Genomic DNA, 23,824 nt, shown 5'->3' on the forward strand with positions numbered 1-23,824 from the left:
CACCATTGAGGAACTGGAGAAGGAGAAAAAGTCCCTTATCCAGGAGATGGCGGGTACCTTCGAGGAGGGGTTCCAAGAGGCCCTAACCCAGGCGTCCTTGGAGAATCCTGGCGTCAACCTGTCGAACTGCGACCCCACACACCACGTTGTTGACGGGAAGGTCGTGCCCATGGACCTGAACGACTGAACCGCTGCTTCTCACCCGCCACCTTCCTCTTCAAGCTCAACTCTTCATTCTTTATCTTCGTTTTTTGATTTTATCTGTCAAAACTTGTAATTCTTTGAACTATCTGTACTCTTGCCACTGATTTAGGATGTCCGCATGGTTGCATTTATTTCTCTGCCACATACGATTCTGGCTATGCGATCTCATTCTCTTTTCCCTCCACACGCTTCGACTATTTTATCCGTGTTTTGCCCATTTCTTTCACTTCGTTGGGCGGTTTGGTATGATCGGGAAAGGTTGCGCGCCAACCCTCACGCCCATGGAGAGGCTCACTTAGTGAAGCCGTATCATCCTCGGGACGTCTCTGATACCGAAAGGTCTTTTCCTTGATCTCTAACGCTCGGCGCCCACGCCTAAGGAGAGGCCTGCTAGAGCAGCACCGTATCGTCCCGGGTGTCTAAAACGCCGAGTGCCGTGGGGGGGGGTCTGTTCCCTCCATGGTCTTTCCTTCCCATAGGTATCGGGGAACACCCTGCCAGTGACTCGCTGGCGCTCGGCGGTCTCGCCTCCCTCCACAGTCTTTCCTACATGTGGGTATCGGGGAGGCGACGCCTGTGACTAACTTTGCTTTTCTTTGCTTTCGTCTCCCTCCACAGTCTTTCCTACCTGTGGGTATCGGGGAGGCGACGCCTGTCGGTATTTGGGTTGGCGACGCCCGCGACATCTCGCGCTGTCGTCGCCCTTTACGTCCTTCCTTGCAACGCCTCGGGCGCTACCTTTACCTCGACATTGACCTTAACTCTTGCCTTGGTCAACGCTTGATAACAGCGAAGAGCCCAAGGCTTTGTCTGTGCCATCCACGTGGCGCTCCTTGTATAGCTGATGGGACCTTCTGTCATTCGACTTGATCCACGTGGCGCTACTTGTATGGTTTGTGGGACATTCGGTCATTTCATCAAGTCCTGACTCCTGCTATGCCCCTGACTCATTTTCGACGGCGGATCGTACCATTGGATATTCTGTTGACGGGACATTTTCTGATTTAAACCAGTGGTGCCAGCGTCATCCTTTCATCTTCTGCCACGTGTATCAATCGCGCGGTGCATCCATTCACGTCGTTTGGCGCTCTAACCGCTTTATTTAACTCTTCAAGCTCTGGAACTATCTTCATCGTTTTCTCACTCTTCATAACCTACTTGCATTCTTTCTTCTTGTACCCTTTCTTCTTGCACCCTTTCTTCTTGCACCCTTTCTTCTCTGTCGAAGGGCTGTTCTAACCTTCGCTCCCCTCGCTCAACCCTTGCATTTCTAGCCATCCTGATCTTGTTAAAGAATGTCTTCTCACGATGCTTCCTCCAGGGTCCGTCCCAAAGTCTTGTACCCTTGGGCCTCGAGCGAACTTCTTGATGAGTGTTCATACTTGCTCTCCACCAGGGCCGTACGGGAACACAAAGGGGAGTTGTGTTCTTACGACCACCGGGCCTTCGCGAGGAGGCATGATGACGACATCGCTGTGCTCCCTTGTACTCTGGGGGAGCCAGTGTGTGGAGACGAACGGGCCAACAACGGGGTCCCTTTCTTTTACTTTTACCAGGTGGTGTTCAAGACCATCGGGGTGCGCTTACCCTTCTCCTGGTTCGAGAAGGAACTGCTGACGGAGATCAACGTGGCTCCAGCCCAGTTATACCCCAACAGCTGGGCCTTTGTCAAGGCCTTCGATGTCCTCTTTGGGTTTCTGGGTTGTGCACCCTCGGTTGACCTCTTTCTTCACTTTTTTTAGGTGAAGAGACAGAGACACAACCTCTGGGTAACTCTCAGCAATGTTCCCGGAAGAGTTCTCTTCACACCCTTCCAAAGCTCGTTCACGGGGTGGAAAGGCCGGTTCTTCAAGATCTGCTGTACTGATCTTGTTCCCGACGTCCTCGATGGGTTTCCGTTGTACTGGGTGAGAGAGGAAAAGGTCCTCAAAGCCAAACCCCTCAAGAATATGGCTCCAAGTGATCAAATAGCTTGCCGGATTCTTGCTGAGGCGGGAGGTTTTGACTCTGCTACGGTGATCAGCTTGGAGTCCAACGCTAGGACTCTTGAGAAGTACATAAGTAAGAACCACTGCCTTAGGCGACTTCGGCCTTCGTTCCTTTCTAACTGTGCCTGTCTTCCTTCATGGTGTCTCTAACACATCTTTTCCCTTTGTGCAGGTTCGAAAATAGGCCAAGAAAAGAGGGCACGACTTACTCGAGCGCTGCGGGCTGGGAAAGGGGCTTCGCCTTCCTCCAGTGGTGACTCTGATGAGCGCTGAGAAGTGGGCCGTTTGTGTTTTTGCATGATTTGTAGCGTTTGCTCCGTTTGTACTGAACATTGCTTGTAACAACCACCTTTCAATATCATAATTCTTTTGCAACGCCACTTTACTTTGCATATGCTTCATATACCGCGCGCTTTCCTTTCGTCTCGTTCTTCTAACGCTGCATACCTTCACTTGGGCGACGCCTTCTCAGGGCAACGCCCTTATCTAGGCGGCGCCTTCTTTCTGGGCGACGCCAGGACCTAGGCGACGCCTTCTTACTTGGCGACGCCATGGCCTAGGCGGCGCATCACATAATCTTCAAACAAGGAAAGATAAAGGCTGAAAACCAAGGCACTTCTTTTTGTCAACTGGTTTTAACATTTATTAGGGCGACCTCATTAAAAAACCCCCGAAAGGGAAAAAGAGCGTCCCCTTCAACTAAATTGTTACATTCTGCTTACATAAGTCAACTGAAATAAAATTTTAAGTTGGCCACATTCCAACTGCGTGGGATAGGGCCTCCATCTAAAGTCTCCAGGTTGTACGAACCGTTGCCCTTAGCCTCAGTAACTCTGAAGGGCCCGGTCCACTTGGGAGACAGCTTATTCTCCAACTCGTAAGGGTGAGCTTTCCTCATCACTAGGTCGCCCACCTGAAACTGTCGTGGCTTTACTTTAGAGCTATATTGCCGCTCCACTCTTCTCCTCATCGCTTCAGCTTTTATTCTAGCTTCTTCCCTGGCCTCTTCTAGCAGATCCAGGTTTACCCGCCTCTCCTCATTAGATTCCTCCACCACAAAGTTTTGAAAACGCGGTGAGCTTTCGTGTATTTCTACTGGAATCATCGCGTCCGACCCGTACACCAAACTGAAAGGCGTCTCCATAGTAGAGGATTGGGGCGTGGTGTGGTATGCCCATACAATCCTTGGCACCTCTTCCGCCCACGCCCCTTTGGCCTTCTCTAACCTTCTTTTTAACCCCCTCAGCAGAACTCTGTTTGCTGACTCTACTTGTCCATTGGTCTGGGGGTGTTCAACCGACGCGAACACTTGCTTGATTCCCACTTCAGCGCACAGATTTCTTAACTGCTGACTGGCAAACTGGGTCCCATTGTCAGATATCAGGCGCCTAGGTACGCCAAAGCGACACACGATGTTTCTCCACACAAAATGCTGTACCTTATGCGCCGTGATCTGTGCCACGGGCTCCGCCTCTATCCACTTAGTGAAGTATTCGATGGCGACGATCAGATACTTCATCTGCCTGATTGCCAGTGGGAAAGGGCCCAGGATGTCAATTCCCCATGTGTGGAAAGGCCACGGGCTGTATATGGACCGCAACTCTTCTGGTGGCGCCTTGTGCCAGTCGGCGTGCTTTTGACATTGCTTACACCGCTGGGCGTGCCGTGCGCAATCCTCTTTCACCGTTGGCCAGAAAAAACCTGCGCGTATTACCTTGGAGGCCAAGGACCTCCCTCCTACATGGCTTCCGCAGATGCCTTCATCTAGCTCCGCCATTATCCTGGTGCACTCATCGCCACTGACGCATGTTAGGATAGGGTGAGTGAAACCGTGTCTGAACAGCACCCCATCCACCAAGGTATACCTTGCGGCATTTCTTTTGATTTTCTTACCCTCTTCAGGGTCCACTGGAAGAGCCCCATCCGCCAGGTATCGTTTATAGGGCGTCATCCAGGTGTCTCCCTTGGACAGGACACAGACCTGCATCCGCTCTTCCTCAGACACACCCGCGTATATACTGATGCGGGGCGCCCTCTGCGTATCTTGGGTCAAAGAGGAGTGACTCCTCGGCCTTCCCCTCGATGCATAAATCTGGAGGACATCCACCCTGTTGTCTTCCACGAATCGACGCGGAGCTTTGAGGGTCTCCTGGATCACTGTCCTCTGTCTACCCCCCTTGCCTGAGCTGGCCAGCTTTGCGAGCAGGTCAGCTCTGGCATTCTGCTCCCTCGGGACGTGTATCAACTCAAGAGCGTTGAACGCCCTTCTCAACAACTGGACGTATTTTAGATACGCCGCCATCTGTGGGTCCTTCGCCTGGAACTCACCCGACACCTGCCCCGTAATCAACTGGGAGTCGCTCTTCACTAGGAGATTCTGAGCGCCCATCTCCTTGGCCAAGAGCATTCCTGCAATCAGGGCTTCATATTCTGCTTGATTGTTACTTGCCTTAAAGGCAAAACGCAAGGCCTGCTCGATCAGTATGCCGTCGGGTCCTTCCAGCACTATTCCCGCACCACTCCCTTGTTGGTTTGAGGAGCCATCAACCGAGAGCAGCCACTGTGAACTTGCTTCCACCTCTTGCTCACCTCCGGGCGAAAGTTCTGCTACAAAATCCGCGTACACCTGCCCTTTGATGGATCCTCTAGGCTCGTACTGTATGTCGAATTCTGATAGTTCCACTGCCCAGCGTACCATTCTTCCTGCCACATCGGGCTTCTGCAGCACCTTCTGTATAGGGAGGTTGGTCATTACCACCACCGTAAAACTGTGGAAGTAATGACGGAGCCTCCTAGCCGAGAACACTACCGCCAGCGCCGCCTTCTCCAGTGCTTGGTACCTTGTCTCAGCTCCCTGTAAGGCCTTGCTTACAAAGTAGATGGGTTTCTGGCTCTGGTCCTGCTCTTGGACCAACACAGAACTGATGGCCCTATCTGTTACAGTAAAATACAACCGGAGGGGCACGCCCGTTACCGGTTTGCAGAGAACTGGAGGCGTCGCCAGGTAATCCTTCAGCTTAACGAAAGCCGCTTCGCATTCCTCAGTCCATGCAAAGTGACTGTTTCTCTTGAGGCACTGGAAGTACGGGTGCCCCTTTTCTCCTCCGGCGGAAACAAACCTCGAGAGCGCCGCCATCCGCCCTGTCAACTGTTGAACCTCCTTTACCGATGTCGGACTCCGCATGCCGATAATGGCCGCACATTTGTCGGGGTTCGCCTCTATCCCCCTCTCGGTGAGCAGAAAACCCAAGAATTTACCGGTCTCTACCCCGAAAACACACTTCTCGGGGTTCAACTTGAGGCGGTATTTGGATATTGTGTTGAACAACTCCTCCAAGTCTGCCATGTGCTGCACCCTGTTCTGCGACGCCACCACCATGTCGTCTACATAAGCGTATACGTTCCTCCCAAGCATTGGCGCCAGGACCTTGTCCATTAACCTCTGGTACGTGGCGCCCGCATTTTTGAGCCCGAAGGGCATCACCTTATAGCAATAACTACATGTTTCAGTCATGAACGCAGTCTTGCTCTCGTCTCTGGGGTGCATCTTGATTTGGTTATACCCTGAGAAGGCGTCCAGGAAGCTTAACACCTTGCTGCCAGACGCACTGTCCACTAGGGCGTCGATGCTGGGCAACGGATAGGAATCCTTTGGGCACGCCTTGTTCAGGTCCGTGAAGTCAACGCACATTCTCCACTTTCCGCTCGCCTTTTTCACCAAGACGACGTTGGCGAGCCACTCAGGGTACTGAATCTCCCTAATGTGGCCAGCACTCAGCAGCTTCTGCGTTTCGTCTTTCACCACCTGTTGTCGCTCCTCATTGAACTTCCTCCTTCTCTGACGCACGGGGCGGACCGTGGCGTCCATGCTGAGATGGTGACACAGGAAATCGGGGTCGATGCCCGGCATATCCGAAGCGGACCATGCGAAGGCATCCAGGTGGCGCGAAATCACTTCTGCCACCCCTTCCTGTTCTTCTGGACTTAGCGAGCTTCCTAACTTGAAAGCTTTGCCGCCAATCTCCCTTTCTAGGGTGTTAGCTGCAGGTTGCTCCCTATTATCATCTTCGGCGGGCGCCGCTTTTTCGGGGGGCACCGCCTCTTCCACGGGCGCCTCCTCCATTGGCACATCTGCTTCGGGCATCGCCCTTTCTGCTATGGCCTCTTCAAGCGTCAGCCCAGCGGGCGTCGCCTCAATCATCATTGCGTCCGCGCTCGGCGGACGTTCGTACACCATGAAAACGCCTATCTTCATCTTCAGACTGTTTTCGTAGCATTTCCTCGCCTCCTCCTGGTCTGATCTGATGACTATCACCCGACCGCTGAGATCTGGTAGCTTCATTTTCATGTGACGGGTGGAGGACACTGCGCTTAACCGGTTTAACGCCGGCCTGCCCAGCAAAATATTGTAGGCAGAATTAGCGTTCACGACGAGGTACCGGATACTCTCGGTGCGGGAGGCCTCTCCGTCTGTGAACGTAGTCCTCAACTCCAGGTACCCCCGGACTTCTACCTGGTTATCCCCGAACCCATACAAACATCCCGTATAGGGACTCAGCAGATCGGGGGACAACCGTAATTTGTTGAAGGTCGACAGAAACATGACGTCTGCCGAACTTCCTTGATCAACAAGCACTCTGTGAACCTTCCTTCCGGCCGTGACAACGGAGATGACAACGGGATCGTTGTCGTGGGGTACCACATCTCGGAGGTCTCGTCGTGTGAACACGATATCTGACTCCCATGGCTCCCCTGAGAGCCTCTCTTCAACTGAATTTACCCCCCTCGTGTATTTCTTCCGCTGGGAGGCGGTGGGCCCTCCGCCAGAGAAACCTCCAGCAATGGTATGGACCTCGCCAAGTACTGGCATCTCGTGCGCTGGCTCATCTGCCGGCGACGGCAAGGTGGCGGTCGTTGGGGAATCTGCGACATAATCTTTCAAAAACCCAGTCCTTACCAGCTCATCTAGCTGGTAGCCCAACGACAGGCAATTGTCAATTTGGTGCCCGAAAGCCTCGTGGAATTCGCACCAAGAGTCTTTACGGGGCCCTAACACCTTGTCAGTCTTCGCCGGTCGCCTCAGCCTCTCAGCTATGTTGGGCACGGCAATCAAATCCTTCAACTCAACCACGAAGTTGTACCTCGCCGGTCTTGCTCTTTCTCTGGCGGGGCGCTCGCCTCCCGAGGCTGGGGCTTTCTGGCCTCGTAGGGGCGTCTCGCCTCTGACTTCTTTCTCCCCGTCGTGGTCTCATTGACTCTGACGGGTTGAACTCGCGTTGGTCCCCTCGGGCGTGGGGGTACGGCGCTGGTGCGCTTCACACATACCTCCCCTTCCGAAGCAATGTGCTCTACCGCCCTACGCCGTAATTCGGCAAAGGTCCTAGGGCGATTGCGGATAATAGATTCTCCAAAGGGGCCAGGGCATACGCCTTTCACAAATGCGTACACGATCATAGGCTCCTCTGTTGTACCAACCTTCACAACCTGGGCCCCGAAGCGATTGATATACTCCTTCAGGGTCTCCCCCTGATATTGCTTCACATCAAACAGGTCGTAGGAGACCGGCGGCGGGGCCTTGTTGGCTAAGTATTGTTCTCTGAATAACCGCGACAACTGGCGGAAAGATGTGATATGGCCCTCGGGGAGGCTAATGAACCAGTCCATAGCCATCCCGGTCAGGGTGCTCATGAAGAGCTTGCACTTGGCAGCATCAGAACCGCCTATCAGGACCATCTGTGTGTGAAATGCAGCAAGGTGCGTCTCTGGGTCCTCCATCCCAGTGAAGATTACCTTGGGTCCCGCGAACGTGTTCGGGATCGCTGCATCTAGGATCTCCTGCGAGAAAGGAGTGGAAAACTCCCTTGGTGGGGAATGGTTCTCCGTCTCGTCCTGCCCAGGCCGCCTCCGATCGTTTCTCAGGCCCTGGCGCAACTCCTCATTCACACGGTGGAGCTCCTCGTTGCGCTCATGCGAGGCGTCAAGGTCTGCCTGCATGCGCTCCTGCTCCATCTTCGAATCCGCCATGTCCTGCTGCAGCCCCCTCATTATTTCCAGGACCTGCTGCATGGATAGGTCCGCTGGGGCTGCGCGCGCTGCTCTTCGTCTGGTGGGGGCCATTATCACTTCAACCTCCTTCAATGTTACTGTACATTGGTAAATTTTTCTCGAACTTGTGATGGAACTGATGTTTTATATCGGCCCCACGGTGGGCGCCAATGTTCCGACCTCAAGTCGTTGGACAGCATCGCTAGGGTCAATCACCGCATTCGAGGTATTGTCCGCTTTGGAGGTCGGTGCTCCGTCACGGTTTTGTCCTTAAAAGGCGCCTCGAAGGGTGAAGGGAGGAGGGAGTATATAAACTGCCCTTGGCCTCGATTCCTGAACGATGTGGGACTGTATTGGCATACGGGAACAGAAGCGGTTCCACATCAGGAATTTCAAAGTTTTCCTGGAAAATAACATCATCAAATTAAAATTAATCAATGAAGAATATTAAAAAGAATTATATGGTAACAATAATATTGTAAAGCTGACCAGAACATCCTCCCAGATCATGTTCCGATCGACCTCTGACACCTCATCCCATGAATTAATCAAAATGGAGAGTCTCTCACAAGAAACAACTCCAAGATAACTCATAAACTCATTTGCATTAGGACCAAAAGCCACTCCAGTGTGGATGTCAATGTCAACACGTGTCTTCTCACCAACAACACGTTTCAATGCCAGACGTTAGTAGGTCCTCTGCTGCCTCATCCGAATCGAGATTTGATTGGAGTCTGATCGTCATCCATATCTTTGTTAAAAGAATTAAGTAACAAACATTAGTTAATCTGCATCGAATTAAAATCATATAAAAATAATACATAAAATTCTAAATGCGTATTTAAGGGTTGCATGTGGGTTGAATGTTCATATGTAAATTCCTTCACTGTGGTCTTTACGGGTTGCATGTACATCATCAAGTACATCGTCATCTTTATTAATTATCATTGGTGTGAATGAATGGGGGTCACCATTTTCAATATCATTTATGGCCTCCCCATATTTTTTCCCGTGTAAAGCGACATACCAATGTTTTGACATAGGATCTTTCACGTAGAAAACCTGAGATGCTTGTTGAACCATTATAAATGGCTCATCTCGATACCCTATATTTCAAAAGTCCACTAGTGTGAATCCTGATTCATCAATTTTAACCCCACTTTTATTGTCAACCCATTTACACTTGAAATCTGGAACGAAAAACTTAGTGTAATCAACCTCCCATATCTCTTCTATAAACCCATAGTATGTCATTGATCCAAGTACTAGATTTGTATCTTTCGAAGTCGAAAACTGCATTGACTCGACTTCAAGAGTAACACCATAATTTTGAATTGTACTCTTTTCATCCATAGACTTCGTGTAAAATATACAATTATTCACTTCGTATGCTTTACATGAAATGACATCAAACTTCAATCCAGTAGCCAACCAGGTCAAGGTCTCTGATGTCGTTGAATCCTTTAACACCTCGTGTTTAAACCAAGGCATGAAAGTTCTATTTTGTTCCATCAAGACCCATTTCTCTGCTTGTCTTGGGTTATTTGCATTCACAGTGGCTTTATGAGCTTCTATGTAAGGTATAACTTCATCTATGTTATTCAATATATACAAATGTGCTTGCAAGACTTTTGATCGAGATTTGCATATATTATTCACACCATGTAAACATTTACTTGTAGAACGCCTGTGGTGCCATGAATTAGCTGGAAGACCTATTGGATTTGCTTTTGACATGTACTAAGAACAAAATTCAATACTTTCTTCAACTATGTACCTTTTAATCATTGAAGCTTCTAGATGATAATGATTTTTCACATAACCTTTCAAAATTTCATATACCGCTCAACAGGATACATCCATCTTAAGTACACTGGTCCACACAATCTAACCTCTCTTACCAGATGCACCACTAGATGAACCATGATGTCAAACAAGATGGAGGAAAAAGCATCTCCAATCCACACAAGATAACAACAATTTCATTTTGATGTTCATCTTGATGGATCAATGAATTTACAACATATGGAAGAGAAGAATGAGCACAAACGGGTTATGGTATGTTTAACATTTTTTGGTAAGATCCCACGAATAACTATCAACAACAACTATTGCATCAAGATGTGGCAATCATGAGACTTCAGCCCAATTAACTTCAAATCTTGCATTGACACTTGGCTCTTCACATTTGAGGAATGTCCTTGTGGCACTTTCACACCCTTTAGACATTGACAAAAACTATTTTTTTCATCTTTTGACATTGTGTAACAGGCTGGGGGCAAATATGTACGCTTACCCATTTCTATGGGTGTCAACTCGTCTCGTATGTTCATCTCAATCAAATCTAAACGAGCATTTAGATCATCCTTCGTCTTCCCGTTAATGTTAAGAAGTGTACCAATTAAGCTATCACACACATTCTTCTCAACATGCATTACATTTGTACAATTTCTGACTTCTAACCTCGACTAATACGAAAGATTAAACAAGATTGATTTCTTCTTCCAAATGTTTGTCACAGATGACTTTTTTTTGACTTACTGAAGTTGTGGTCTATGTTATTTACCTTTCGTAAACCTCAACACCAGTTAATGGAGTTGGTGGACCACTAGCCTCTTGGTGTCCATTAAAGGATTTTTTCAACCTCCGGTAAGGATGATGACTTCTAAGAAACCTCTGATGCCGAAGATATACTGTCTTCCTTCCATGTTTCAATTGTTGAGAAACACTATAACCTGATAAGTTACCATATCCTAGAAAGTCATTGATGGTGCACAATAACATGGCATGAAGCTTGAAAGTTTGATTAGCAAATCTGTCAAATACTTCAACACCCTGATCCCACATTAACTTCAAATCTTTAATTAGGGGACTTAGATAAACATCTATATCATTTCCTGGCTGTTTTCGACCGGATATCATCCTAAACAACATCATGTATTTTCGCTTCATGCACAATCCAGGAGGTAAGTTTTAAATAACTAGTAAAACAGGCCATGAACTGTGATTTGTACTCATATTACCAAACAGATTCATTCCGTCTGTAGCTAAACCAAGTCAAATATTTCTTGATTCTTTAGTGATCCTGCCTGTTGACCAGAACGCTGGAAACTGCCTCGTCAAAGGATCGACGTGCGCACTGCTTCACACCTCCGTTCCTCTTCAAGATCCACCTCAAGAACCTGCAAAGAAACAGAGCGGCGCCGCTGCGGCCGATCGCACTCCAACGCCCAAGTCAGTGACCGAATCACCAAATACTAAGAGAACAAGAACCGTGCAAATTCTCTCTTACAGTGTGCTCTAGAACTCGCAAGCGTAAAGAGTATAATCTGAACGTGCGTACCTCAGAAAGTTCGTTGAGAACTCTTATATACCTAGTTACTTTCTCTCTCCTGGCAGTTACAAACTTGGACACGTGGCTCACATCTAACTGTACACGTGCCATCATCTGGAGCCTCCTTAACTTGGGCGCTGCTTCTACTCTCTCTTTGGCTAAGTTATTTATGCATGGTGCTGCCCAGTACATAGCTAACTTGGGAGTGCGACCTCTACTGGAACTGGCAAGTTAGGGTGCCTTCATACACCTTCCCTGTGGTCTCGTCGGCCGCCTTCATAATCTGCACCACCTTCATCTCTGGCGATGTGCTTGCTCTGGCGATCTCCAATCACTAGGTCGCCTGAGTCTACATCTGGCGACTTCATCTTTAACCCGGTGATCGCCGATTCTGGTATGCTGGAGATCGGAACACGCCAACTTAATAACTGGCGACTTCACGAGCCCCCCGACTTCCTTCCCTTCTGCCAACCTGGCGCCTTGTCAACACGCCTATACTGTAGCTTGATGCCACGTCATCACTTCTGACTACCAGGGCGGTACACAAGCCCCCCAGTCTTAAGCGAAGACTTGTCCAGCGAAAAGACTAGAAGAGTCACATCAACACCGGTCTACGTGGCACTGACGCAGAATTCCAAGCGGTTGTACCTGCTGCTTCTCTGACGCTCCACCAAACCCCTCACCCATCGTTCGACACGTGGCTTCATCAACGGTTACCTTCAGTTACCGTTTGCGCTTCCCAAACCCATTTCGAAAAAACTCTTAAACCCATTTCACTCCACACTGTTCCATCACTTTTCTTCGTATTCACAAACGCTCTAACTTCCTTCTGCAAAAAACTCTCAGCGCCCTCCAACATTCTGGATCACCATCATCCTTCGTCGTCTTCCTGATCATCGAAAGGTACCTACTTTCCTTCTTCTGCTGGTTTTCCTTGCATTTTAGCCGATTTGCATCATCCTGTAACTGCCTGGTGCATACGCTGTGGGTTGCTTTTTCCATTTCTCCTTCTACGTAACTTAGGGCTTCGTCAATCATCGCAACGAACCTACGTTCGTTCGTTTTTCACCTTCCTTCCATGATCGAGTCAGCCTCTGTAACCCCTGATCATTTTTCCTTTTCTTCTTCCTTTGCAACTGCAACAATGACTCGCACAAAGATCACCCCGAATCCTCCTCCTTCATCACGAAACCCCCCTTCACAAGCACACGACCCACCACGAGTTCGTGGCGCTTCATCTTCCCAGGATGAGAGGCCTGCGTCTTCCCGCCCTAACCTGGCCCAGGTGACTCCACCTATCGCCGGAGGAGCCCCCGTTCCCTTGCCAGACTTCAAAACCCTGTATCCCTGGGCCAACTCGACCCTTCTGAGGGAGACATCTTCTGTGAACACTGCGGGAGCAGTTTTGCGGCTGACTAAGGGGGATGAGCTTCATCAATCATTTCATAAGGAGCACGATGAAAAGATGATAGTGCTACCTTGCCCCCCCGATCTGCCCGTTTGTGCCGACGATAAGGTGAGCGTTGACGGGCCCTTCTGCTTTGTCTACACAACACTTTTCAAGAAGGTGAAACTGAAGTTCCCTTTCACCCGTTTCGAAAGGGAGCTCCTCACCGAGCTCAACATTGCCGCCGCCCAACTTCACCCCAACAGCTGGGCGTTCGTGCGAGCATTCCAAGTGATGTGCGACCACCTGGGGCTGCCCGCATCCGTGGACGTATTTCTATTCCTCTTTGAAGCCAAGTACCCAGGAGACCGCTTGTGGGTTAGCTTGAATGCGATTGCTGGGAGGTCAATCTTCTCCATCTTCCAGCAATCCTATAAGGACTGGAAAGGGAAGTTCGTCCAAGTGCGCCCTAACGACAAAGACGACTCCCTACTCGACGGCTTCCCCTTGTACTGGGTGGACAAGGGGAAGAAAGAGTCCAAGAGCTGCTTCAGGAGACCCAGAAGTCCTAATAGCATGGGAGCGTTGGACAGAGATCTCTGCCTTTTCTGGAAAAGGGTCGCGGATGCCAACATCACTTTCCTTACCACCACCCTGATCTGCTTCGAATTCTACGAGGACCAACTCGAAATTCGAATAGGTTAGAACATTTAAACTGTTGTTTTAATACTGCTTCTATTTGACTGTTTCTGGGCGTCTTGTGCGTCATCTGCTTTGCTGCATACTGCCTTATGCACTTAGTTTCTTTCTGAGTTAACCCATGCATTTTCGTTCTATGCAGATAACATGCTGGGCAAGGGTATGCTCGCTGAGTTGAGGGCGCTCGCCCGAACCCACGGGTTGGCGACGGGCTCTCAAACAGTGCCAAATTCTATGGTGGAGATCGCCGCCACTCAGGGCCGATCGCCACCTAAGGGCCCAGCACCCTCCGACGTCCAACCCGCCGCCCAGCGAAAGAAACTTGTCCTCAAGAGGGCTAAGAGGAAAGCTCCCCAGATGGTCCAAGAGGATGAGGAGGAAGATGACGAGGTCACCGAGGATGGCCTCGTTACAAAGAGGAAGAGGGTGGCACCTTCTTCACCACCTGCCCCGCCCCCTCTCCCAACCTCAACACCGCCATCAACACCTGCTCCGCCTCCAACAATGCCGTCTCCACCAGCTCCCGCCTCCCCAGTCCAAGCGATCCCGCTGGCCACTGCGCCACCCGCGGTTGAGGCCCAAGAGCCAAACTTCATGGAGGACCCCCCGAGCGCCTCCACGCCACATGTATCAGCTGGAGGGGGTCCCCCTTCAAACGCCTCAGCCGCAGAGGTTGCTCCAATCGGGGATGAGGTCGCTCATACCTCACCTATTCTGATCACTGAATCCCCGATGTCGTCACCACGCCGAGAAGTGCCCCCTGAAGAACCAGCTAAGGAAGGTGGCGACGAAAACCCACAACAGGCCCCCACAGCGCCTCTACAAGCAGCAAACCTCCCCCTTGAGGTCACGAGGATGTGGGAGCCTCTATCTGCTAAGCTAAAGACGATAGCAGAAGACATCTCTGCCATCATCACCAGAGCTGTGGATAGCTCCACCAAGAGGCTCCAAGACGACCTCTTCAACCTCAAGACAGAGAACAGCACCATGAGGGTTGAGGTGGAGAAGTTGTCCTTCAATTTGACGCTCGCGGAGATTGAACACTCCCGAGTGGAGGACGCAATGAGCACCGAGCTCAGGTTGGCGCGCAAAGAGGCCACTGATCTCCGCCACAAAGTGCAACAACTTGCTCAAGAAAAGATCGAACTAGAGAGCAAGATTGTGCCTTACCGCGTCAAGGTGGCTGACCTGGAGGCTCTCATAAAGGCCGACGCCGTCAAGGTGCAGAAATTAGAGAAAAGGTCAGCCGAGCGAGAGACCCTCCTTGGGCAGGTGGAAAAGGCAAGGGACGACGCCATAGTTGATCTCGCCGAGGCCAACGAAGAGAAGGGAAAGGTAGCTGCTGAATTGGCCCAAGTGCAAGCGGAATCCAAGAAGGTTGCTGAAGACCTTCTCCAGGCTCAAGAGACCAATGAACAACTCAAGAAGCAGGTTGAAGAGCTAGAGCAACAGAATAAGGAGCTGAAAGAGCAAACTGAAGATCTCAAGAAGCGGATTGAGGAACTTCAGAAGCAGATTGAAGAACTCAAGTTGAACTCTACTCAAATTCTGGCTGCTGGATTCGAAGCTGCACGGGAACAATTTGCCTGCTTGTTCCCCGACTTGGATCTCAGCATGGTGTCACTGAATAATGAAGTGGTGGATGGAAAAGTGGTGCCCGCCGAAGACTGATCAATTTAATCCATCCATTGCTTTTATACTTTCCCTTGTATACAGCTTGCAACAGACTTTATGCCTTTTCGTATATATGTTTTGAACTGATATTAACTGTTAATGACAAAGGTCTACGTTCTTCTTCTTATAACTTCTTTAATTGCTTCAACTTTCCTTGCTTGCTTAATTCCAAAGAAAAGACTTAGGAAAACTGTAGGCACGACCTTTGACTTAACTGCTTCGAATCACTTCAGCCCTAAACAACAATCATTTTAACAATTCGTAAACTTAAGGCAATTAACCTTATCGTAAAAAGATTCCTCAAGCAACACACTTTGACTCAGCTACTGGCTTAAACACTGCTTCACCCGATCTGCTCCATCAAAACGGGTCTTTTAGCTTTTTCGCCACTGTTTGAACTTTTCCTGGTCGCTAGAAACTCTTGGCGATCAGCTTCTTTCTGGCTTCACGCCTTGGCCATTGTCCTTTGATCTGGGGGTAGAGACGCCTTTCGGATCCTTCTCTACCGCCTTGTGCTTCAGAGCAAGAGACCGGGTGGCTAGGCGTTCTCTTCGAACCTACCTTAGCCACCCTCAGAACTTCTTCCACCCTATACACCATACCTGAACTCGTTCATAGGCGAGAAGGTCTTTAACTCGCCTGAACTCGCTCATAGGCGAGGAGGTCTTTTACTCGCCTGAACTCGCTCACAGGCGAGAAGGTCTTTGAATCGTGCCTCTATATTGCCCCAGGGGTTACATCTTCTCGCCCCCAGAAACACGGAGGACTTTTACTTGCCTCTACATTGCCCCAGGGGTTACATCTTCTCGCCCCCAGAAACACTGAGGACTTTCACTTGCCTCTACATTGCCCCAGGGGTTACATCTTCTCGCCCCCAGAAACACTGAGGACTTTCACTTGCCTCTACATTGCCCCAGGGGTTACATCTTCTCGCCCCCAGAAACACTGAGGACTTTTACTCTTTCTCGCTTGCACTCGCTCGACGGCGAGGAGGTCTTTAACTTGCCTCAGGACGCGCGAGGGCGTTGAGGTCTTTTAACTGGTGCCTCCGGTCGCCGAAAGACGATGAGGACTTAAAAACATTAACTGATGCCTCCAATCGCCGAAAAATGATGAGGACTTAAAACTTTAACTGACGCCTCCAATCGCCGAAAAACGATGAGGACTTAAAAACTTTAACTGATGCCTCCAATCGCCGAAAAACGATGAGGACTTAAAAACTTTTTAGAAAGCATGCAATATATCTTTACTCGCCTTAAATCACGTATAAGTGACAAGGTCTTTCTTCAAAACTTTTTGGAAAATAGCAAGCATGCAATCTGAAAACGCCTTATACTTCGAAAACTCTTCTTTTATTGGGTGGCCTCATTAAAAACCCTCCTTAGGGAAAAAAGAGTGCCCCCTTCAAACTGTTTCATCAGAGACATTGTAATATAACTTTTGTGTTTGTCTTTACTTACAAAGCTCTTAACTATAGTACAACTTCAGGTGCGAGGAATCGCCCCTCCTTCCAGCGTCTCTAAGCGGTAGGCCCCGTTCCCGAGCGCCTCGGTTATTCTGAACGGTCCAGTCCACTTGGGTGATAGTTTAGTCTCCATCTCGTACTGGTGGGCCTTCCTCATCACCAGATCGCCTTCTCTAAACTGCCTTGGCATCACCTTTGAGTTGTATCTTCGCTCGATCCTGCTCTTCACCGCCTCAGCCTTCAGCCTCGCCTCTTCCCTGACTTCATCCAGCAGATCCAGGTTCAGCCTTCTCTCTTCATTCGAGTCTTCCTCTACAAAGTTCTGGAATCTCGACGAGCTCTCCTGGATCTCCACCGGAATCATGGCGTCACACCCATAGACCAAGCTAAACGGGGTTTCGTGGGTTCCTGACTGCTCGGTGGTGTGGTACGCCCAGACTATGCGGGGCACCTCCTCAGCCCAACCTCCCTTGGCTTTCTCAAGCCTTCTCTTCAAACCTCTCAACAACACCCGATTAGCTGATTCCACCTGGCCATTTGTTTGAGGGTGCTCGACGGATGCAAACACTTGTTGAATTCCTACCCCTTCGCAAAGCTTCTTCAACAGGTGGCTTGCAAACTGCGTCCCATTATCTGACACCAGGCGCTTAGGCACTCCAAACCGGCACACGATGTTCTTCCATACAAAACCTTCGATCTTGTGTGCGGTGATCTGGGCCATTGGTTCTGCTTCAATCCACTTGGTGAAGTATTCAATCGCCACCACCAAGTACTTCATTTGCCTGATCGCCAGCGGGAAAGGTCCCAAGATGTCGATTCCCCACGTATGAAACGGCCCAGGGCTATAGATCGACTTCAACTCCTCGGGAGGTGCCTTATGCCAATCGGCGTGCTGCTGGCATTGTTTGCAGCACTGGGCATACTTCTTGCAATCTTCTCTCATAGATGGCCAATAGTAGCCTGCACGGAGAGTCCTCGCGGCCAGAGCTCGACCTCCGACGTGGCTTCCACATATACCTTCGTGGAGCTCTGCCATAATTCTCGTGCACTTCTCGCCGTGTATACATTCCAGGAGTGGGTGAGTGAACCCAAACCTGTACAGATCGCCATCAATCAATGTATACTTGCTGGAATTTTTCTTTACCTTCCTAGCTTCTGTTGGATCTAGCGGGAGGAGGCCATCTGCCAAGCACCGCTTGTACTGTGTTATCCAAGTGTCTGGCTCATGGGCGGCGCAGACCTGCATCACGTCCACCTTCTCTCCTCGACATGCTCTAACTCTCGGCGATCTCAGGGTTTCTTGCGTCAAAGACTTATGGCTTCTCGCTGCTCTCTCCGTCGACTTGCTTATCTGGAGGACCAGGTGATCTGCTACAAATGCTCTTGGCGTCTTCAGAGTTTCTTGAATCACCGTCCTCTGCCTACCCCCCTTGCCTGAGCTGGCGAGCTTAGCAAGCAAGTCAGCTCGGGCATTCTGCTCTCGGGGCACATGCACTACTTCAAAAGAGGCAAAGGAACTCTTCAATTCCTGCACATACGCCAAGTAAGCCACCATTTGTGGATCTTTAGCCTGGAACTCGCCTGTTACTTGCCCTGTGACTAGCAGCGAGTCACTCTTAGCCATCAGCACCCTAGTTCCCATCTCCTTGGCCAGCAAAATCCCGGCGATCAGCGCCTCATACTCTGCTTGATTGTTGCTGGCTTTGAAGGCAAACCTCAAAGATTGTTCGATCAGCACGCCGTTGGGTCCTTCCAATATGACTCCAGCACCGCTGCCCTGCTGGTTCGACGATCCATCCACCGAGAGTACCCAACGGAAATCGTCTCCTTCAACCCGCGTCACCTTTGATGAGAGCTCGACCACAAAATCTGCAAAGATTTGCCCCTTGATCGGGCCTCGGGGCTCATATTTAATGTCAAACTCTGACAACTCCACTGCCCACTTCACCATTCTTCCCGCAACGTCAGGTTTCTTCAAGACCTTCTGGATGGGCAGGTCAGTCATCACCAGTATTGTGAAACTGTGGAAGTAGTGGCGCAACCTCCTCGCCGAAAACACCACAGCCAGCGCAGCCTTCTCCAGGGCCTGATATCTCGTTTCTGGGCCCTGCAACACCTTGCTCACAAAATAAATAGGCTTCTGAGCCTGATCTTGATCCTGGGCGAGCACCGCACTCACCGCCCTCTCAGTCACAGCGAAGTACAACCTGAGAGGGACTCCCGCCAGCGGTTTGCACAGAACCGGCGGGCTCGCCAGATACTCCTTCAGCTTGACGAAAGCTTCCTCACACTCTTTCGTCCAAACGAACTTGTTATTGCGCCGCAGACATTGGAAATAGGGATGCCCCTTTTCTCCGCTAGCTGACACGAAGCGAGATAGGGCTGCCATCCGACCTGTCAGCTGCTGGACTTCTTTCACTGTAGCCGGGCTTCTCATCGCCAAGATGGCGGCGCACTTATCTGGGTTAGCTTCTATTCCCCTATCAGTCAAGAGAAAACCCAAAAACTTTCCAGCCTCCACGCCGAAAATGCATTTCTCCGGGTTGAGCTTTAACTTGAACTTGGCGATCGTCGTGAACAATTCTTCCAAGTCTGCAACGTGCTTGCTCTTCTCCTGCGAGGTCACGACCATGTCATCGACGTAGGCTTGCACGTTCCTTCCCAGCATTGGTGCAAGTACTCGATCCATCAACCTCTGGTACGTGGCCCCCGCGTTCTTCAGCCCAAACGGCATCACCTTATAGCAGTAGCACGACCTCTCCGTCATGAAGGCTGTCTTTTCTTCATCCATGGGATGCATCTTGATCTGATTATAGCCCGAGAAGGCATCCAGGAAACTCAGCAGCTTGCACCCTGCAGCACTATCAACCAGGGCATCAATGCTTGGTAAAGGATACGAATCCTTTGGGCAAGCTTTGTTCAGATCGGTGAAATCGACGCACATGCGCCATTTCCCGTTACTCTTCTTCACCAGTACGACATTCGCCAACCATTCAGGGTACTGGACTTCCCTGATGTGGCCTGCAGCGAGGAGATTCTGTGTTTCGTCCCTGATCGCCTGTCTCCTCTCTTCATTGAATTTTCTTCTCCTTTGTCGCACCGGTCTCACCATGTTGTCCATCGCCAGATGATGGCACAAGAAGTCGGGATCAATCCCGGGCATGTCCGAAGCGGACCAAGCAAACGCGTCCAGATGCCGCTCAATCACCTTGGCGATCTGGTCCTGTAGATCGACCTCCAGAGATCTTCCGAGCTTGAAAACTTTCCCTCCGATCTCCTTCTCGAGCCACTGCTCGACAGGTTTGGGCCTGGATTCTCTGGCAATCACCGCCTTGGCGATTCCCAGTTCTCTCGCTTCCTCGGGGCGATTCCGCGCCTCTTCCTCCTCCAGGCCAGCATTCCTCTCCCCCAGCTCAGCGTCTATCATCTCTACATCCCTTCTGGCGGCCTCCTCTGATACCGGCGGTCTGGGCTTCACGCCGGGAGGTGGGGTGGTTGTTACATAACTCACTGATCTTTTGTTTTTCAGGCTATTCTTATAGCACCTTTTCGCTTCTTTCTGATCAGACTTAATCGTGATCACCACCCCTTCCATGGACGGCAACTTCACCTTCATGTGCCGAGTCGACGGAATGGCACCTATCCTGTTAAGCGTGGGCCTTCCTAACAGGATGTTATACGCTGAGGGGGCGTTTACGATGAGGTACTTGATTTTCTCCGTCCTCGACCCAGCCTCATCTGTAAACGTGGTTCTCAGCTCGATGTACCCCCTGACCTCCACCTGGTCGCCAGCGAACCCGTATAAGCACCCTCCATAGGGCCTTAGCTGGTCAAGGGGCAATTCCAGCTGCGTGAAAGTCGGCCAGAACATCACGTCTGCCGAGCTTCCTTGGTCCACCAGAACTCTGTGGACCTTCCTTCCCGCCGTGATCAACGAAATAACTATGGGATCGTTGTCATGAGGCACAACGTCCCGAAGATCCTGCTTTGTGAACGTGATGTCCACTTCTGGCGAGTGATCTTCAAACATGTCCACTGCCATCACCGATCGCGCGTACTTTTTCCTCTGCGATGCGGTGCATCCACCACCTGAGAAACCCCCTGCAATGGTGTGGATCTCCCCATGGATAGGCATCTCGTGTTGCTGGGCTTCTCCACCTGCTGGCTGGGAACTCGATGCTCCCCCCGTCCTCCTGTCCAGCAGATAGTCATTTAGGAACCCGCTCTTAACCAGATCGTCGAGCTGGTATCCTAAAGACAAACACGAGTCCAGGTTGTGGCCAAAACACTGGTGGAACTCGCACCAGGCGTCCGGCTTTGACCCCAGCACCTTGTCGCCCACCTTCTCAGGTGCCTTCAACCTAGCAGATATGTTAGGGATAGCGATCAGGTCTGCTAGTCCCATAACAAACTTGTGCTTAGGCGGGCGATTGTACTCCCGGCGTGCTGGTTGTTGGCGTGCTGGTTGTTGGCGTGCTGGTTGTTGGCGCGCTTGGCTTCTTCCCTTATTTCTCCTATCGTAAGGATAGCGAGTCCTTTGGTCTTTCCTGGCCGCCGTCGCCGTTTCCAGCACCCTCTGTGGCTGGATCCTGGTCTGGGCGCGTGGCCTGGCAGGAGCCACGCTGCCTCTCTTCTCGGCGACTTCACTCTCGTTGGCGATGTGGGCCACCGCAAGTCGCCTGACTTCAGCAAACGTCGCTGGATGAGCCCTGATCAAGGCCTCGCAGAATGGCCCTGGCTGCACGCCCTTCTTGAAGGCATAGACCAGCATTTCTTCATCCTTGGCCGGCTATCTGACCATCTGCGCTCCGAAGCGATTGAGGTAGTCTCTGAGGGACTCCCCATGGTACTGCCTTACATCAAACAGATCATAGGACACCCTCGGCGGTGCCTTATTCACAATGTACTGCTCGACAAAGATTTTCGAGAATTGTTGAAAATTGGTTATGTGGCCATTAGGCAGGCTCACAAACCACTCCATCGCCGTTCCCTGGAGCGTACTCACGAACATCTTGCAGTAGACGGCGTCTGACCCTCCCGACAGCATCATCTGCGTGTGGAACGTGGTCAGATGAGCCTCTGGATCCTCCACGCCGGTAAAAATAGCTTTAACCGGAACCACGCTCGTGGGAATAGGCGTGTCGGTAATCGCCTGAACAAATGGCATTGGGAAAACACGAGGTGGCGTCGACGGTCCCACCTCTTCAGCAGAAGAACGTCCCTGCTGCTCCTGAAGAGCTCGACGCAGCTCCTCAGCTACCTTGCTGAGCTCCTCGTTCCTGGCGCGAGAGGCGACCAGGTCCTCATGTATCCTTGCCTGCTCTACGCGCGAGGCTTCCACAGTTGCCTGCAACGAGCGCATCATCTCTGCCATCTGCGCCATGGTCATGGCGGCGTCGCCTTCAGCAGCGACAGGCGCCACGGGACTGGAGCGATTGCTTCACATTTTTCTCATTAACTTCAGCGAACCACAGAAATACAGCAAACAACACTTCAACCACGATCGAATCAGCGATCAATCGGAGAAAACTCGCGAAACTGCGCAAGAACTCAAGAACACCGCAAACCTTTGCAGAAAACCACAGCTTCACCAAAAACCACCGTTTCCCCGCGAAAAACCAAACAAACGAAAGAACTCGAATCCACCGGTCGAAAAGCCAAACGAACGGTTCAAAACGCAAACTTCACCGAACGAAACTCAAAGAAACTGCGAACGACGGTTGCACCAGCACACAACCGCGCAGAAAACCTCGAAAACCTCCACGAACTCACGCTGTGGATGGGAGCAAGTTTTACACGGCCCCACGGTGGGCGCCTGATGATCCTGCCTGTTGACCGGAGCGCTGGAGAATGCCTCGTCAAAGGATCGACGTGCGCACCGCTTCTCACCTCCGTTCCTCTTCGAGATCTATCTCAAGAACCTGCAAAGAAACGACACGGCGCCGCTGCGGCCGATCGCACTCCGACGCTCAAGTCAGTGACGGTATCACCAAATACTGAGAACGAGAACCGTGCAAATCCTCTCTCACTTGCAAGCGTAAAGTGTATGAACTGAACGTGCGTACCTCAGAAAGTCTGTTAAGAACTCTTATATACCTGGTGGTTTTCTCTCTCCTGGCAGTTACAGACTTGGACACTCGCGTCCAACTGTACACGTGCCATCATCTGGAGGCTCCCTGACTTGGCGCCGCTTCTACTCTCATTTTGGCTAAGTTACGTATGCATGGTACTGCCCAGTGCATAGCAAACTTAGGAGTGCGATCTCTACTGAAACTGGCGAGTTAGGGCCTTCATACACCTTCCCTGTGGTCTCGCCGGCCGCCTTCATAATCTGCTTCTCTTTCATCTTCGGCGATGTGCTTGTTCTGGCGATCTCCGACTGCTTGGTCGCCTGAATCTACATCTGGCGACTTGATCTTCAACCTGGCGATCGCCTATTCTGGTAATCTGGAAATCGGAACACGCCAACTTAACAACTGGCGACTACACGTGCCTCCCGACTTCCTTCCCATCCGCCAATCCTGGCGCCTTGTCAACACGCCTACACTGTAGCAGGATGCCACGTCATCACACCCGACCACCAGGGCGGTACAGGTCCTATATGCGGGACGATTTGGTAAAGAAGAGCCCGATATCAAATCAATTTGGTGCTCAATCCCTCTCAAAGGTGGAAGTCCATTTGGAGGATTTTGAAACACATCTTTGAACTCTTCTACCAAATTTTCCAAGCAATGAGGACTATCAACAAGTGATTCTATGCTAAGAGTTCTAGGGATGGCTAAAAAAAGAGGATGATGAGCCACTATTTCCCTTTCAATGTCACGCCTAGACACAAGGAGTGTAGGCTTAGAACTCTTATCTTTTTTATCTTTTTTATCTTTTTCACTCTCCCTCTTTTTCTTCATGATAACTTGGTCCTCATGGACTTCTCTTGGAGAGAGAGATTTTAAAGTAACCTTGTGACCATGGAATTCAAAAGATAATTTGTTGGTAAAGCCATCATGTAAAACTTTTCTATCAAATTGCCA

This window comes from Phaseolus vulgaris, chromosome 1 (genome assembly GCF_051622355.1).
Source record: "Phaseolus vulgaris cultivar YP4 chromosome 1, ASM5162235v1, whole genome shotgun sequence".
NCBI classification, from domain to species: domain Eukaryota; kingdom Viridiplantae; phylum Streptophyta; class Magnoliopsida; order Fabales; family Fabaceae; genus Phaseolus; species Phaseolus vulgaris.